General features: G+C 49.3%; 1 protein-coding gene across 1 annotated transcript in view; it reads left to right on the top strand.

Annotated features, from left to right (window-relative positions):
- The first annotated feature begins 856 nt into the window (after positions 1-856).
- The window catches only part of LOC146074185 (uncharacterized), a 49,031-nt gene continuing 34,549 nt past the window's right edge, over positions 857-15,338 (top strand). Inside the window, exon 1 of the mRNA XM_083182014.1 lies at positions 857-1,627. The gene's annotated coding sequence lies outside the window, so the exon portion shown is untranslated. The remainder of the gene's footprint in view (positions 1,628-15,338) is intronic.

Here is a 15,338-nt window from a genome sequence, read left to right as displayed (position 1 = left end):
GCCTGCAATGTCCCATAGACGCTTTAGCCAGTGTGCTAGGTGTCAGCCTGCATTGTCTCAGTGGCACATCCAAATTTGCATCAGATAAATCACATGTGATTTATCTGACGCAAATTGGATGTAAAGAATGGCACATCTAGTGTCAAATTGTATGTAGGCCTCCTGGGAAGCAGCCGGGGAAATTCAAGGGAAATCAGATGCAATTTTACAGGTAAAGGCCCCCATACATTAGGCCGACTTGTCCTAGGGACAAGTCGGACCCAATTTACCTGCGAGCCGCCCGGCAGCTCCCCGGGAGGCTCACATACAATTTGGCACTTGATGTGCCATTTTTACATGGGATAAATCGCATGCGATTTATCCCATGTAAAAAAAAACCCGGGGAGCTGCAGGGCGGTGAGCAGTAGTGGGGGCGGGCAGCGGCAGTAGTGGGGACGGGCAGCGGTGGTGGGGACGGCCAGCGGTGGTGGGGGCGGCCAGCGGCGGCGGTGGGGGGGGTCAGCGGCAGCAGGGACGGGCGGCGTTTGCGGTGAGCGCAGTGTACTTACACATAGCAGCAGCGGCGGGGACGGGACGCGCAGTGGCGGCTATTATATTTTTAAAATACTTGTCAAATGACCGGCCGCTCTCTGATTGGCTGAGAGCTCTCCGGCCAATCAGAGAGCGGCCGGTCATTTGACAAGTATTTTAAAAATATAATAGCCGCCACTGCGCGTCCCGTCCCCGCCGCTGCTGCTATGTGTAAGTACACTGCGCTCACCGCACACGCCGCCCGTCCCCACCGCCGCTGGCCGCCCCCACCGCCGCTGGCCGCCCCCACTACTCCCCCGGTGTCTGTATGCATATGCCTGTCAGGTGGCAGGCATATGCATACAGGGAGGTCGGACGTGATCGTATGTACAGACCGTCCGACCTCCCTGATCCGGTCCGATGCGCACGGGACCGCGCATCGGATCGGATCAAATGTCACATACCTACGATTTTGGGCCGATTTCATCCGATTATCGGCACAAAGTGCCGAAATCGGATGAAATCGTCCCAAAATCGCATAGTGTATGGGGGCCTTAAGTGTAACCACGGAGACCGTGGAGCGCATACTGTCACTGAACACGCGTTCAGTAATGCGCTCGCAGTCTCCCCAAATAGAATGTGACACACACTGACACGCACAGCGTGATCAGTAAAGCATCCCTTTGTCCAAGCCGGTGTAACCACGGAGACCGTGGAACGCATGCTGCTACGTAGCACGTATCAGTAATGCGCTCCCGACGATGTCACTCAGCTACCCATCAGATAGGAGAGCTACAGCCCCGTGACCAGCACTCAAACAGAGGGCTGACACGCAATCTGGAACGCACAGCATTCCCAGAAGCACGTGCTATTAAGCTAAAATGCTTCATGTTTTACACACCAAGAGCCCAGACTTTCTAGAAGAATTTATAAATGGCCTTACCACGTAAGCCACCCACTTAGTATTGGATAAACTAGCCCTAATAGCCCTAGCATTGCAATGCCTCACAGCCGAAAAACAGGAAGTGAGGTCAGACACGTACTGTTATAAAAAGCCCGACAGGGCAGAGGGGAATTATCTCCCCACGCTGACCGTGACATCTGCACATTGATTCGGGTAGGTTGCGCTCAATTGGTCTTATATACCTATTGTTATTGTACAAACTGTTCACTATATGTATGACATGCATTATTATGATGTGTCTATGGCATGGAACTCTGTATTATACATTGAAGGCATGTACTATGATGATAGGAAACAGTTGTACCAGGCACATACAGACCGTGCATCCCCTTTTTCTTGTTTATCTCCTTCCTTGTATTACCACACTGAACATTTATTGTACTGTATGTAGATGTGAACTGACACATGTATATGGAACATTGGTGAAAAATTGTATTGTAACCTATTGTATTGAAGTGCTATTGTAGTATCCAGCCAGCAAGCATTTATACCTAGCCTGATGCTGTGTACCACTATATGTATACATCTGTTATATAATCTAGCCAGCAAACATTTTTCATTAAGCCTGGCTTTATGTATCACCATATGTACCCTGCTGTAACACTATCTAGCCAGCAAACATTGACTAGCCAGTGTCTAGCCAGTAAGTAATTCCATAGAATGTCACCCTCAGTGCCTGAGGTAGGACACAAACTTTGTTTCATGTTTTGAAACCTTTTTTTTGAACATATTTGTGTGTATTTCATGTGGTTGATGTGTTTAAACAGCATAAATGCAAGATACTTCAAAATACATAATTGAAATATAAAAATATTGCGAAGTACGGAATAATCCATTATCGAAAATTCTCCTGGTCCCGAGCATTTTGAATAAGGGATACTTAACCTGTATCTCACCACTCTTGGTTTAACAAAAGGGTATTAGCAGATTTCTTTCAATGAAGCTGCTAAAGCAAAAAACAGCCTTCTCTATCCAAGAGGGATTATTTCAGTATAAAATTATGCAATTTTCTTCACATGGTGCCCCAACAAACTTCCAAAGAGCTTTACACAAGTTGCTGCGGCCTGAGGCGTAGCTAGGGTAGAGCCGGCGGAGCACCAGCTCCGGGCGCCGACATGTCACCTGGCACCGGAGCTCTGCCACCAGCTCCCCACTGTGCCTGTGTAATACCCCTGTGATGGGGCATCACGGCAAGTGACTTTGGTTGATGGCTCCACAGTAGGGGGGGGGGGCGGAACAAGGAGCCCACATTGGCCATGAAGAGGAGAAGTTCCTGGTCCCTGGAGAGGAAGAGGAAGCACGGGGTCGGGGGTCAGCGCAAAGAGGAGGAGGAGAGTGAAGCTGCGTGGCGAGGGGCAGGAGGAGGAAGAGCAGCAGCGTGGCCAGCAGTGCGTGGGAGCAGAGCATGGGAGCAGAGCAGAGAGTGGGACGGAGCAGAGATTGACAGCTCCAGTCCCCGACACCCGACAGCAGCGCCCGATACCCGGCAGCCGCATCACCGCACCAGTCCACGGCACCTGGCATCATCAGACCGCAGCACCAGGCGCCACCTGGCCGCAAGTCCTGGTGGCCACAGGAGAGAAGGAGAGCCCAGGCCCTGCACCCAGCCTATGTACCCAGCACCTGGCTGGCCGCAGTACCCAGTGTTGCCCAGGCACAGCAATCCGCGTGCCTAGCAACAGCCAGAGCGGCAGGGAGCCAGAACCTACCTGGCCACAGCAACTGACCCCCCACATCAGGCAGCGACCAGTGACGGCCCCCAGCATCCGGTGGCACAGAATCGGAAGGTCTGGAACCAGACCACCCCAGACACCAGCCCAGGGCACGTGAGTTGGCTAGTGTGGCTCTATCTCCAAGGGTACCCAGAAGAACAGGCAGGACTAATCCCTGACCCCCATCTGTGCTATTACATTATTTTTCAGGTGCTTTTTATTTTCACTTTCATTTTTCTTTCTTCTTTCTCCTTTTTAACTTTCATTCAATCTAATAGCGCTCATTTTCACCCTCATTTTTTATCGCATTATTTATTGAGCAGCTTTATTCTATTAGTAGCGCAGTGTTAACCCCGTGCAAGTCTGTGGGGACAGTTAAAACCCGGCGAGCGCTCTCACTGCGCCGGTTTGGGACGCCGGAGGCAGAGATGCGGCGCCATGACGATGGGGGGGGGGGAGGGGGCATGCGAAACATGCCCTTGCTCCGGGCACCGTGGAACCAAGCTACACCACTGGCTGCGGCATATTTAGACAACATTGTCTTGTTTAGCTCTGACCTGAAATCACACATACTGTATTGAGAGTAGAGGCAGTGTTAAGGTCTCTATGGGCATGCGGGTTTACCATCAACCTTGGGAAATGTGCCTCCGGGATGGTGGAAGCAAAATATTTGGGGTACATTGTAGACAGAGGCAGTGGCATCAATAGGGTGACACCAAATAGAGTCGCACTCACACCCGCATCCGCTCTGCAGTAGGCAAGCGGTGTAGTCAACCTAGTTATATATTAATGTAGTGCTATTTTATCTCTATTTCTTATTGATTTCAATAGGACAAGGCGCCCATTTTGAAGGCGTTTTTGTCTCCAGTTCTGAAGAGGGTCATTTTTTTATTTAATATTAAGCTCAAATAGAAGAAAGGCCAGTTCTCTGCTACATATAAATACTATTAAGGATAGGCAAGCGCATAGGGTGTGCCTGACACCCCCATCACCAGGGCCAACACTCTCCCTGAGGCTGTCCTGTTGCTGTCTGTACTGCGCCTTTCACACTGTCTGACAGGTAGCAGCTGCAGCAGCTAGAAGCTCCTCTCCCCCCCCCCCCCCTGTGACAGATGATGCTGAAAAGGGGGTGGAGCTACCTGCAGCAGAGGGAGCAGAGCTACAAGTGGCAGAGGGGGCAGAGTTACCCACAGACAGCAGCGTAACTATAGCACCGCAGCCCCCGCCACCGCGGGGGGGGGGCGCTGTGCATGTGGGGGCGCTGGGGGCTGCGGTGCTATAGTTACACCCCCCCCCCCCCCCCCAATCCCTCGCAGACTTACCTATCGCGCTGGTCCCGGCGGCTCCGTTCTTCTGCTGAGGACCACCACAAAATGGCCACCCCCATATAGCAAGCAGTTCTCTGAAACTGTCTGCTGTATGGGGGCGGCCATTTTGTGGTGGTCCTCAGCAGAAGAAGAACGGAGCCGCCGGGACCAGCGCGATAGGTAAGGCTGCAGGGGATTGGGGGGGGGGGGGGGGTTTGCATGGGCGGCGGGGGATTGGGGGTGCTTGGCGGGGCGGCGGCGGGGGGGGGCGCCCAAAACTTAGTTACGCCACTGCCCACAGAGTAGGAGATCCACAGAGATGATGAGTATTATGTATATGGAATTACGGGGGAGGGGTAATCATGTATATGGCACTACAGGGGGAGGGGTAATTATGTATATGGCACTAAAGGGGGCATTATGAATATTCACTATGGAGGGCATTATGTAAATGGGCCTATGGGGTTCAGTAAGTAAATGTCACTATTGGGGGCATTATGTATATTGCACTATGGGGGGCAATATTTATATGGCACTATGGATGGCATTATGTAAATGGCACTAGTGGTGGGCACTATGTACATGGCACTATGGGGGGACATTATTTATATGGCACTATGGGGGGCTCCATATATATATATATATATATGGCATGGCCATGGGAGGGGGGGGGGGGTTTACACTATATAATTACATAAATAAATAATAAAGTATATTATTACACTTTACAATAAATCTAAAATCAATAAATCTGTCTGCTGGCAGCGAATGAAACTACATATAATTATTTTTCACACATACAGAAACACAGAGGCAATCACACATACAGAAACACACAGAGACTAGCTTTCAAAGCTTTTACTTCGAACGGGCATAGCTAGTATGTGTATATATGCTGTATATACAGTATATATATTTTTGTCCCTCTGTAGGCAGAATGTACCAAGCACGGTACACCAGCCACCCATTGCGCCAATACTAAAAGCATATGTACTAACCTAAGCGATTAGTAACGCAAAGGGAAGGTATCCCCATAAGAGCTGCCTTCTGCAGTGCACTCCGGTGCCTAAAGGGAGGAGGCCCAGTAGAGGGCCGGGTGACACCATGAGGCACTACACTGGGTGACACCAACCCTAGTGACACCCCTGGGCAAAGGACAAGTTAAACCTCAGCCTAGTAAGGTCGAAGCAGTTGTCACTTGGCCTAAACCCAAATGTAAGTCACAACTTAGGACATTTCTTGGTCTGGTGGAATATTACAGCAGGTTTGTTCATGATTTTGCCACTAGAGCGGCTTCACTAACTACTGTAAATGTCTTAAAAAACAGTCCCCAGACAACTGCTTGGATTTAGGACAAGCTTTGTGCACTGAGCCTGTCTTGCAAGCTCCTAAACTGAGTAAATCCCAACTGCTCCTTTTTAGTTACAATAATTTAAATCGCCATACACAGGGGGAGATTCTCTAAAGCTTACCGCAGCGGTCCGAGGTCCTTCTCCTCCCCGAACACTGCACCGCATATTCTGTGTGCAACCGTCGGTGGGGGAGCGGTCTCTGCACTTACGCATCCTGAAGTGTTTCTCTGTGCGCGCGCCTCCCCATTCATTAGCATAGGGCAGACGCGCACATCACATTCTCTGTGCCATGCTGCGGTATTCCCCACGGCTTATTTATTCGCCTCCTCACACTGGCGAAGAGGTACTTTAGGGCTGCTGAATATTGTGCAATCCTGGAACTGTGTCATTTCTTTTATTTGTTATCCTCTATGAGGCATTTCTTATATAGGTTTATTAAAGTTGTATTTCTTTATTTTTAAGTGTTGTACTAATTGTTTGCTCAGGTCTTTTTTTGAATCTTTGGGGAACGATGTGCCTCATGAGGTGTGAGAGGTATATTTTTATTTTATTTTATGAACCCATAATTAAATATATATAGATATACATGTAGCCTAAAATACCTGCTTTTACGGTCTCTTATTTATTGCTGAGAGTGTGGCACCTCCTCCAAAACATGTTTATGCTATTCTAGTGGGGGCACCCAGCGTAGATATCTACACATATTATAGTGCTTGTTGCCGGTCTTCTCCTTACATACATACACACATACATACATACATACACACATACATACATAGAAAGAAACAGGCTGGCACTCGAGGGTCTTTGCAAAAAATCAGTGTATTCACAGCAGGTGAAATCCAACGTTTCGGGGCTGCGCCCCTTAAAAGGGGCGCAGCCCCGAAACGTTGGATTTCACCTGCTGTGAATACACTGATTTTTTGCAAAGACCCTCGAGTGCCAGCCTGTTTCTTTCTACATTACCCCCATTTGATGGGCACCGGGGCAGTTGTTCCAGAGGAGTGAGTGCCGGACCGCATTGTTGTATATATATATATGTATGTATGTATAGCATATGTATAGTAGAGCACTACTCTAAGACCCCGCCGCTAATGGGAGTCTAATGTAAAGGATGAAAAAGAGAAGGTGTAGAGGTGCGCTCTGGAAGTGGTTTCACCAGTCCACAAATTGTAAAAGTAAATACAAAATATTTATTTAACACAATAAAATAATTTAAAATACATTTGTTTGTAATCGTTTTACAGAAATTTTCGGTGGATCATTGTAGTCCAATACAAGATTTCGACCATAGGTGCAGATTGATCATAAGAGAAACCCTACGCGTTTCGTCCCCTAGGGACTTCTTCAGGGGTAGTACACCAAGATCTAAAAGGTGGTGAAACAATGCCGTAAATAATTAAAAAATAAATGAAATTTCGGAAAAGGTTCGAAAATATTTTCCGGACCTCAGAAGCGGGAGGAAGGAACATATGAGGGAAACAAGAAGAGAGAGAGGAGGGGGTGGGTAGTTCTACACGTGGAACTATAGAGGAAATAATTTCCAGGTCCACCTCAGTGCAAAAAAAAAGTATGAAATGAACATACCAATGGACTTTTACACCTTGATAAGGTGCAGATATTTTGGGAACACACTCTTGGGTGTGTACTTGGGGTAGTGTGGTCACCGCTGTTGCTCTAACAACCCCGTGAGGCTCCACTTAATGTATAGTGTAACGATTTCTGAAAGCCAATACAATACTAATGAATGGGTTGATCACCTGGATTCATAGGAACCAATAAAAATACTGATGCGCCAATTCATCACACCAACTTATAGTCACAACCAAATTCACATCCCGTATGTTGTAACAATACAATCCCTTCCAGAGTTTCTATATTATTGTCGTATCAAGAACAGGGCAAGTGATGGGAATATCCTAGTTGGTTGGAGTGTGTTCTGCTGCCGTAAACATGTAACATGATAGGGTACAGTCCCATAACATTCAGGCAGGGCACAGTTGTATAAATACATACCAAAACAGGGGGTGCAATATAACACCTCTCCAACTGATGCCTTTTTCAACTCTGCAATCGGTTCTAAATGGTAATAAATACCGGTCTGTTATGAAGTTGTTCAATATTACAAATGGATGCATAAAGTGATACAAAGCGTCAAGTTGGATGGGTTGAGATAAATAGACTTTTGCGATATTTTTCGCAAAAACGGCCGAAATCGCATTTTTTTCCATTTTCGCATATTTAATGAGCTGCGAAAATGTGAAAAAAGTGCGATTTTTGCCAACAAGTTGGACACACTGGAAATGCGATGGCTGCTTTTCGCAGCACATCGCATCCAGATGTTTTCACATGAAAAAGTATACAAATCGCATATTTAATGGTATGCGATTTGTATAAAGGGTACTCTTTACCTAGCACGGCGCCCATCGCGGGCATTGAATGCACTAAAAAATCGGGTGCGACGCGATGCCCGCGATTTCCCATAGGGAACAATGTCAGGGCCGAAACTGTATTCTGAAATGAATTATATATTTATAAATGATCCCTCTAGAAACTATATGAACCTGAAAACAGGGACAGTGCGCGCCGAGGGGGCACGCTAAAAATTTAGGGCATGTTTTTTTTTGGGGGGGGGGGGAGAAGTGGTGTGGTCACATAGTGGTATCAATTCACATTATAGCACACACCGTAATGCCCAGTACACATTACAGCACACACCGTAATGCCCAGAGCACATAACACCACAAACCGTAATGCCCCCCCAGTACACATTATAAGCAATGGTTAATTGCTGCTGCCACTGGATAGAACACTGTCCCTGAATGATACACAATGTGCCACACACGGCAATGTCCAATATGTCACAAACATACCTCCCAACACTGGAGGCAGAGGAGAGGAGGCACGCGCCCAAAATTAGAGCGTTCACCTACTACCATGGTACTCCTGCGAGGCTACATCCCCCATTTTTTCCGCTATGAGGGCATGGTCAGCTCTCTAAGAGCTGTAGCCACATGGGGTGCGGCCATGGAAAATGGAGGTGTGATACACATATGCCCACAATAGTGCAGTGCCAGATACACATGACCCCAAAAGTGCAGTCCGTGATGCCCAATATACCTATGCCGCATACTGTGATGCCCATTATAAATATGATCCGCACCGTGATGCTCCATTATATATATGCCCCACACCTGGATGCTCATTATACATATGCCACACACATGATGTCCATTATACATATGCCCCACAACGTGATGCTCCATTATACATATGCCGCACACCGTGATGCCCATTATACATATGCCGCACACCGTGATGCCCATTATACATATGCCGCACACTGTGATGCCCATTATACATATGCCGCACACTGTGATGCCCATTATACATGACACACACTGTGATGCTCCATTATACATATGCCACACACCGTGATGCCCATTATACATATGACGCACACTGTGATGCCCATTATACATGACACACACCGTGATGCTCCATTAAACTTATGTCACACACATGATGCCCATTATACATATGCCACACACCTTGATGCTCCTTATTAATGAGCATCAAGGTGTGGGGCATATGTATAATGGGCATCATGTGTGTGGCATATGACATGTTTAATGACTCATTAAACTTTAATGAGTCATTAAACATTTGCCACAGTGCACACATGATATCCATTATACATCAGTAGGTATGCAGGCTGGAGTCAGACACAGTTTAAAAATGAAACATCGATTACCAGATGCAGGGAGATGATTGGGAGGAGCAGCGGCGTTGACGGCATGTCATGAGGCATGAGGGAAGGAGGAGGAATAAAGCGCGATTTCTAGCGCTAGGGATGGGAAGGCAAGTGCTGCTGTGCTGTGTGCTGTTCCCTCACTTGGCGGCAGGAGGTCAGATAGTGACCTCCTGCCTCTCCGCCGTCGGGAAGTGCGTCATCGCTTGGCGGCAGGAGGTCACTATTTGACCTCCTGCCGCCAAGCGAGGAACCGCTACACAGCGGCAGCCCGGCAGGAGGTAAACTTTACCGTAAAGTAAGCGCCGAGCCACTGAGCACCCGGCGAGCTACCCGTCGCTCGCAAGCGACGGGTTAGCTAACAGACACAGTTACAATACTGCGGGCCAGCAGCGGGACTCGGGCTACATCAGTCCCCGAAACCCCGCTGGCTGTCTCCCAGACCTGACAGCGCCCCCCCCCCCCCTCCAGCGCCCGGTGCGCGTGACCCCCCAGCCCCCCCCTAGTTACGGCCCTGACAATGTTACATTTCTCAATTGACCCGATTTTTCTGTTCAATGCCTCAATTGACCCGATTTTTCCATAGGAAACAATGTTAAATGGCCCACAGAGGGCAAATAGGCACCCTGAAGTGTGAAATGGCCCCCACAATTGTTAACGCCACCCCACGATCAACGTGAACCCGAAGCGTGGCGAGCGCAGCGGTACGCGTCCTACGACCTTTTCATACCCCCACTATCCACGTCTGCGTGGAGTTGAGAATAGAATAGTGTGAGAGCGCAGCAAGCCACCGAGCCCGAAGTGTGGCGAGCGCACGCGGATACCTGTGGGCCGCGTTTACCTGTGAAGGTATCCGCGTGCGCTCGCCAGGCTTCGGGCTCGGTGGCTCGCTGCGCTCGCCACACTATTCTATTCTCAACTCCACGCCGACGTGGATAGTGGGGGTATGAAAAGGTCGTAGGACGCGTACCGCCGCCCCTCGCGGGGCATCCTCTCCGGCAGACGCGCTGCTCCCGGCTGGTACCCGCTCTCGGAGTGAAGAGGCGCAGAGATTTTCATCTTCCGCGCCTTTCCTCCGGATGATTCTATTGGCCGCCTAGCGGCCAATCAGGAGCCGACTTTCTCTGAGAAGAGGCGCGGAAGATGAAACATCTCTGCGCCTCTTCAGTCCGAGAGCGGGTACCAGCCGGAAGCAGCGCGTCTGCCGGATAGGATGCCTATGTCGTCGCCGGGGACCAGGTGAGTAGAATTTCCTTCCTCAGGTACCCCTGTGGACTACTTCGGATCCTGGACCCCGGATTCTTCAGCCCAGGAGCCCCGGAACCAGGACCAAGGCCCCAGAACCGGACTCTTCTGCCCAGGAGCCCCGGAGCCCAGGACCAGCCCCGGAACCAGGACCAAGGCCCCGGAACCAGACTCTTCTGCCCTGGAGCCCCGGAGCCCGGACCCAGGACCCAGGATCCAGGGACCAACCTACGGGCTCAAGGTAGGTAAGTATCAGTGTGTGTGTTATGTGTGTATTAAACTTTTATTTTTCTGGGTGTCAGTGTGTTTTATTTAACTATTTTTTGTACTGTTGAACTACAAGTGCAAGCGGGCCCTTTAATGCCCCGCATGCTGGGACTTGTGGTTCTCCAAGTCCCAGCATGCGGGGTAGGCTTGCTGGGACTCATAGTTCTACAGTAGAAAACAATAGTTTATATTGTTTTTTTTACAGTTTACATCAGCCCGATGCCCACCGCCCAGGGGCATCGGGGACAGCCCCGGACTTTCAGCATGGGCTGGTAAGTCCTGGAGGGGGGGGACCCCTTCATTGGGGGGGTCCCCACTTCCCCAGGACCCCTGCCCATGCTGACCAGCCAGGGGGTTAATGCTTTGGCCGCGGGACTTATATAATAAGTGTCCCCCGGCTGTGGCGGTACCCTGCCGGTTGGGTTGGCTGGTTGGGTCTGGTGCTGGTTCTTAAAATACGGGGGACCCCTAGTCATTTTGTCCCCCGTATTTTGGGAACCAGCGCCGGACCTTGAGCCTGGTAATGGTTTCATTAAATCAAGGGGACCCCTATTTGTCGGGTACCCTGACAATGAGCCTCAATGAGCCCGGGGCTGGTTATGCTCTGGCGGGGGACCCCGCACTGTTTTTTTTTTATTTTAATTTGCGCTTTCCTGCAAACGTGCGATTTTCAGACATGAAAATCGCACATTTTCAGGACTAAAGACATCGCACCACCTCGCACCTATTCGCACTATTTGGCCCGTTTTTCGCATCTCATTAAATATGTGAAAAACGGGCCAATCTTGCGATTTTAAAAAGGGCGAAGTGGTGCGATTAAAAAAAAAATGCGCATTCATGACAAACCATAGAATGTCACCCTGAATTTGAATGCAAAGCAATCATTTTCTTGCACATATTTAGTGCCAGTTAAATATCATGTCCGCAGTAGTGCTGTTACAGATGTCCCCAGTAGTGCTGTTACTACTGGGGACATGATATGTCCCCAGTAGTAACAGCACTACTGCTGTCATTTTCAAACCAAGCCTGTAACTTCACAGGTAGGAGCTGATTGGCCGGTGATAAAAACCAGACACTTTATCACCTCACCGAGCTTAATACATCTGCCCCCTGAGAAACCCCCAGAGATTTACTTTATGAAAGTCTTTGCAGAATCTTAAAGCCCCTGATGGCGTAGGAACTAAAGCAATGGGGTTATTCCAATTACTTTTCCATTCCTCTATGACCCTTCGTTGTAGCATCACCTCCACCTCTCGTTTAATTACTACCCCGGATGGAGTGAAAATATCATGTTATGTGATCTGGGTCATTCCCAGAATGGCAGGAAAATATATATTGGTACTATGCTAATTAAATTCACCATTTCCCGTTTCTGGCTAGGATTAAAGGTGACTTCAATGGGTACCTGGCATTCTTGGTCTTTCTTGACCAAGATTTTAACAGGTTTAATTGGTAAATTTGACTCTTTCCTTCTACCCTCCAGTTGAACCTTGTAACTGACCGGTCCCGCTGTCTCTATGATCTCATAAAGGCCCCGCCACTGAATACAACTTGCTTTCAGTAGTGGGCACAAGCACTAGCACTCTGTCTCTGAGTTTAAAGGACCGGTTGACTGCAGTATCGTCATAACTATGTTTTTGACACTGTTGAGTCATATTCATGTGTACGTTCAAGAGTGGCGCAATCAGCCTTAGACGGCCATACAAGTAGGACACAAATGGAATGATGTTAGGTTCCTGGCATGACTGTTGTTCCCACCCTTCTTTTAAATATATACAAAATCCCTCCAGATTGTCTCCCATAGAGGAATTTAAAGGGACCAGCTAAACCCTGTAGAGGATTGGGGTACCTCTCAAATTGCAACCATCAAATAAGGTTGGAATAGGTCCCAGTCTCACTTTTCCTTAAGGCCCCCATACACTATGCGATTTTGGGCCGATTCCATGCGATTTCGGCACTTGGGCCGATAAATCGCGTGAAATCGTCCCAAAATCACATGTGTTTGACATTTGATCCAATCCGATGCGCGGTCCCGTGCGCATCGGACCGGATCAGGAGGTCGGACGTTCAGCAGGTACGATCATGTCCGACCTCCTGCAGTGGGCTGGGGGGGGAATGAGTGCCCAGCGGGGGATGCCGGTGACAGTGGGGCGGGCGGCGGTGATAATCACCGTGCTCTCACTGTGCAGCTTGCTTGCAGCAGCGTCTCTGGGTGCAGCGGGGGATGCCGGTGACAGTGGGGTGGGCAGCGGTGATAATCCTCATGCTGTCACTCGGCGGGCAGCGGCGGCTATTACATCTTTAAAATAACATGTCAAATGACTATCCGCCTTCTGATTGGCTGAGATAGCGCACTCTCAGCCAATCTCAGCCAATCAGAAGGCGGTTAGTCATTTGACATGTTATTTTAAAGATGTAATAGCCGCCGCTGAGTGACAGCATGAGGATTATCACCGCTGCCAGCCCCACTGTCACTGGCATCCCCGCTGCAAGAAGAGATGCTGCTGCCAGCAAGCTGCACAGTGAGAGCACGGTGATTATCACCGCCGGTGCCCGCCCCACTGTCACCGGCATCCCCCGCGGCACCCAGAGATGCTGCTGCCAGCCCCCACTGCCGCCGCTGCTCACCGGCACCGCCGGTGCCCGCCCCCACCCCCTGCTCCTCACCGCCCGACAGCTCCCTGGTTTATTTTATGTGATAAATCTTATGCGATTTATCACATGTAAAAAATGGCACATCAAGTGCCACATTGTATGTGAGCTTCCCGGGGAGCTGCCGGGCGTCTCGCAGGAGAATTGGGTCCGACTTGTCCCTAGGACAAGTCGGCCTAATGCATGGGGGCCTTTAGACACTGTCCTCTTTATCATCTGTTTAAAGGTCTGATTAAATCATTCTACTAGCATAGATATTTTATAACCTTAGAGACAAAAGGAGTAAGTTGGTCCGTTAAGAAATCTTTTGGCATTCCCAGGTGGTTATCCTTTGTAAGAAACTCTCAAGCAATAGTTCCAGACAAGGGCATAACAACCATAGGTGCAGGGGGTGCAGCTGCTAGGGTGCCCAGAGCTCAGAGTGGCCCTATTAGCCTGTCAAAGTATCATGTGCTATATACATTTTTCAGTATAAGATGATAATTAGGGCCCTTACAAAATTTTGCTATGGGGCCCACATGTATGTAGTTACACCACTGGTTCCAGCTTTTATATTACCCAGTGGTATAGCCTCCTATCTGGTAGCATAAACCACTACCACTAATATGCAATGATGCCCTCTAGCAGATTTTTCCACCGGCCATAATCAGATAAATACCAATTCTCTCAAAAGGCACAGCAATTATAGGGAGGGGTACCAGGGGAACCCTAAACACTAGCAAAGGTGTTGTCTTCTGAAACACTGCATTCCTGACAATAACCCTTTTCTGCTGCATGGATGCGTTGGAAAAAGAGGTACTCTTTACCTAGAACGGCGCCCATCGCGACCATCGTATGCACTAAAAAACGGGTGCGATGCGATGCCCGCGATGGCCGTGATTTCCCATAGGGATCAATGTTAAAAGTCAGATTGGACGCGATTTTAGTGTTCAATGCCTCAATGCCCGCGATTTTTCCATAGCCGCCGCTGAGTGACAGCATGAGGATTATCACCGCTGCCAGCCCCACTGTCACTGGCATCCCCGCTGCAAGAAGAGATGCTGCTGCCAGCAAGCTGCACAGTGAGAGCACGGTGATTATCACCGCCGGTGCCCGCCCCACTGTCACCGGCATCCCCCGCGGCACCCAGAGATGCTGCTGCCAGCCCCCACTGCCGCCGCTGCTCACCGGCACCGCCGGTGCCCGCCCCCACCCCCTGCTCCTCACCGCCCGACAGCTCCCTGGTTTATTTTATGTGATAAATCTTATGCGATTTATCACATGTAAAAAATGGCACATCAAGTGCCACATTGTATGTGAGCTTCCCGGGGAGCTGCCGGGCGTCTCGCAGGAGAATTGGGTCCGACTTGTCCCTAGGACAAGTCGGCCTAATGCATGGGGGCCTTTAGACACTGTCCTCTTTATCATCTGTTTAAAGGTCTGATTAAATCATTCTACTAGCATAGATATTTTATAACCTTAGAGACAAAAGGAGTAAGTTGGTCCGTTAAGAAATCTTTTGGCATTCCCAGGTGGTTATCCTTTGTAAGAAACTCTCAAGCAATAGTTCCAGACAAGGGCATAACAACCATAGGTGCA

The sequence above is a fragment of the Crinia signifera genome, chromosome 4, assembly GCF_055691185.1.
Source record: "Crinia signifera chromosome 4, ASM5569118v1, whole genome shotgun sequence".
In the NCBI taxonomy this organism is placed as follows: domain Eukaryota; kingdom Metazoa; phylum Chordata; class Amphibia; order Anura; family Myobatrachidae; genus Crinia; species Crinia signifera.
Note: the sequence above shows the minus strand (reverse complement) of the source record. Positions and strands in the feature narration are given on the sequence as shown.